The sequence below is a fragment of the Aedes albopictus genome, chromosome 2, assembly GCF_035046485.1.
Source record: "Aedes albopictus strain Foshan chromosome 2, AalbF5, whole genome shotgun sequence".
Lineage (NCBI taxonomy): Eukaryota > Metazoa > Arthropoda > Insecta > Diptera > Culicidae > Aedes > Aedes albopictus.
Window position 1 is genome coordinate 445,745,578 of NC_085137.1, and position 4,090 is coordinate 445,749,667.

At 41.4% G+C, this 4,090-nt stretch overlaps 1 protein-coding gene across 1 annotated transcript in view; it reads right to left on the minus strand.

Moving 5' to 3' along the window:
• Positions 1–4,090, minus strand: part of LOC109420211 (uncharacterized) — a 282,042-nt gene that overhangs the window by 224,158 nt on the left and 53,794 nt on the right. The window lies entirely within an intron of this gene.

Consider the following 4,090-nt stretch of genomic DNA (forward strand, 5'->3'; position numbering starts at 1 on the left):
ATTGGTTTGGTGGCACTATACGATAAATATTCACTGTGCGAAATTTGCAAATTTGGAACGTATTATTTCCATTATTTCTCTGGCAGATTTGTTTTTTTTCTGTCATGATAAATTTAATAAGACTAAATAAGATTTATAAATTCAGAATAGTTACGATGAAAGTCATTATTAGTGGGGATAGCATTTACCTAGGTAGAGTACTCTAGAAATGGTTACTACAAATGCTGGAATACTTTTGTTGAATACACTTCAAAACCTTCACCAGGATGGGCCAGCTAGCAAGATTATAATCTTCCTGAGGTTATGGTAGAAGCAATGCGGATAATGTTGCTTTGGCTAGAGTTTTATTGAAGTAGGTTTATGATGATCCTGTAGTGTTTCATAAAACTATAAATGTTACTTGGGCGTAGAGGTAGATGCTCGAAAACGACTCACTCAAAGTGCAAATTTTCGGTAATACCAGTCCGTGTGGTCAATTATGAATTTCAAATAACTCAACGTACATATGTACAGATGGATAAATTATTGGTTAAATTGGGAAAAAATCCAGAGCTCAGGTCGTTGGGGAAGCGGTGCCTGTACGATAGGCAAACAGTTTCAAACAATAAACAAATCGCTTTCGCTCTTCGTACATATGTACAACAGAGATGGTTATATTTGCGGTTTAGGGGAAGATGATACAGATCGATGAGATTAGAATTGAACCTTATGACAACTAAGTTGCCGGGTTATTAATTGGCTCGGTAGCTTAGTTGGTAAAGCACTTGTCTAGCGAATAAGGGTCGTGAGTTCAAATCTCACCTGAGCTGTGGATTTTTTCCCAATTTAACCAATAATTTATCCATCTGTACATATGTACGTTGAGTTATTTGAAATTCATAATTGACCACACGGACTGGTATTACCGAAAATTTGCACTTTGAGTGAGCCGTTCTCACAAGGATTTATCCAAAAAGGGGATTCGTTTTGGAACTCTAAAAAGATATCATTTAAAATACCTTCCAAAATTTCTTTAAATGTTTCTTCCTTTCGAGACGTTTTTCTTAGTTCCACATTAAAGTCCTCTCGAAAGTTCTGCCAGATACCTACCGGCATTTTCTAAACATTTCAGCAAATTCTTTCCACATTCCATTTGCGAACCACCTAGGATTCCTGAATGCCCACTGATATCGCGCAGAGATCTTGCACGATTCCATTCTAGGATTTCTTGTATAGGTATATTCGCTCGCGAAATTTCTTTCAGAGTTCCTCCAGCGTTTTCTCCAACAAATGTTCATGGGATTTTCCCAGGATTTCTACAGGAGTTTCTCCATGAACATATCTCAGATGTTGTCGCGGGGTTAATCTTATACAGTTTCTTTCGAGATCTTTCTTGAATTATTTTCTGCAATTCTTTCTGGTGTTCCAGCCGAGATTATCTCACAAGTTATTCCAGAGATTTCCGATCGATTTCTTCCAGAATATCCACAGCAGTTACTCCAAGGATGTCCACTAAAATTTCTTCGAAAATTTTTCAGAAGATTTTCAGGGTGTTTTTGCAGCAGTTCATCCCGGAATTTCTTCAAAAGGTTTTTTGTGAAATCGTTTCCAGGATCCCTAACGGGATTAATCCCAGAGTTTCTCCTGCATTTCCTCTTCAAACAATTATCGTGAACTTTTGTCTAGAATTTCTCCTGGGATATTTCTTACATTTTTTGCGGGATTTCTCTTGAAGTTCCCCTTGAGATATCATTAGAAGTTTCTCCCACAATTTATCATAGAAAATTCTCGGGATGTCTGTTATAGTGTGTCAGAGCTTATCCTAGAACTTTCTTGCTTTTGGAATTTGTACAGGAGTTATTATTGATATTTCTCTTGTTTTTCCAGGTTATTCCTCGTAGTTATTTCCGAGACTTCTTGCTGTGATCGACCTAAGTTTTTTCTCAGTGAATTTTACAGGAATCAATTTAGGTGTCCCTTAAGGGATTTCTTAAAAAAAAATAAACGATTAAAACGGCTACGCAGTCTTTAAATATAATAAAACGAGGTTTATTATATGTCCGACGTTTGGGGCTCTTGTCCGGGTTTTCCATGAGATTTCCTTGGTACTCCTTTTTCTAGACCATGGACTGGGGGTGCGAAATTGAAAAGGTGATTTAATTAAAACAAGGCACAGTAACAGGGAATTCGTACCTGAAACCCCCTAAACCGCTAAAACACTTCTGAAACCCCATCCTAAATCTTTCTGCAAGTCCCTGAAACTCCTGAATCCACCTGAGATTACCTGAAGCCCCGGAAAGTCGCCCAGACAACCTGAAACGCCCCTGAAACTTTCCTGAAATGTACTGAAGTCGCTTACTTACCTTACCGATCAGGCTAAGGCCGGGGTGGCCTCTGCTGTACATAGTAGCCTCTTCCATTCCACTCGGTCCATGGCTGTTTGTCTCCAGTTCCGCACTCCAAGGTTGCGACCATTCATTTGCAAAGATTTACATTCATTTGCTATTATCTCAGTTCAGAAGCATGCTATCGAAAAACAATGTATGGATGAATTTAACCTTGTAGTTTTATCTGAAAGTTTGCCGAATAACATTGGGGTCGCAAACGCATACCAAAGTCGTGAGCGAGCTGTGAAGGCAACTCTCCACGCGGTGAATGTAAATTGCATTCACGCTGTGGAAAGTTGCCTTCTCAGCTCGCTCACGACTTTGAAATGCGTGTACGACCCAAATGTTATTCGGCAAACTTTCAGATAAAACTACAAGGTTGAATTCATCCATACATTGTTTTTCGATAGCATGCTTCTGAACTGAGGTAATAGCAAATGAATGTAAATCTTTGCAAATGAATGGTTGCAACCTTGCCGCACTCTGCGTAGGGTCCGCAGATCGTCCTCCACTTGGTCGACCCATCTAGCTCGCTGCGCTCTTCGTCTTCTTGTACCGGTCGGATGACTATCGAGAACCATTTTAGTCGGGTTGCTATCCGACATCCTGATGACGTGACCCGCCCACCGTAGCCTCTCGATTTTCGCGGTATGGACGATGGTTGGTTCTCTTAGCAGCTGATGCAGCTCGTGGTTCATTCGCCTTCTCCAAGTCCCGTCTTCCATCTGCACTCCGCCGTAGATGGTACGCAACACCTTCCGTTCGAAAACTCCAAGGGCGCGTTGGTCCTCTGCACGTAGGGTCCATGTTTCGTGCCCATAGAGGACGACCGGTCTAATCAGCGTTTTGTAGATGGTTAACTTCGTGTTACGGCGAACTTTATTCGATCGTAGAGTTCTGCGGAGTCCAAAGTAAGCGCGATTTCCTGCCACAATGCGCCTCTGAATTTCTCTGCTGGTGTCGTTGTCGGCGGTCACCAAGTACACGAATTCTTCAACCGCCTCGATTTCATCACCGTCGATATAAATTTGGGGCGGCGGGCGCGGTGATTCCTCCCTGGATCCCTTTGCCATCATGTACTTTGTCTTCGACACATTAATGACTAATCCGATTCGCTAGAAACCCCGAAATTCCCTGGAGCCTCCTATGACGTCGCTGAGACTTACTGAATTGCCCCTGAGCCCCCCTTGGATCCCCTGACACGCCCCTGAGACCTCCTAGGATACACATGAGACCTCCTGAGATCCCTTCAAATCTACCTGAAACACTCCAGAAACCCTCTGGAAACCCTCTGATTCCTTTTGAATGACACCTAAAAACACACCCCCCAACGCCCCTGAAAATCCCATGAATTTCCCTGAGATTAGCGACTTAAGTGCAAAGTCTTCGGTATACCAATCAACTCAACGTACATATTATTACATAACACAGCGCAACATTTTTTTGTCTCAAGAGCAAACTTATGTGTCTCCGAAGGATTTTGGTCCGCTGAATCCGAATCCGGGCTCAGATTTGCTCTAACACGTCACAATTTTGAGCTATACCTCAATTTATAGGGCAAAATATGCGATTTTGGGCTTTTTTGACTGCAAGCCATTAAGCTTGGAAATATTTTCTTAAGCAATCAAAAGGTTAATTGGTCAATTAACATCTATATTAACGACTCATGCAAAATATTTCGTTTTACCTAATCAAATATGATAGATTTAAGCTATTTATGTTAG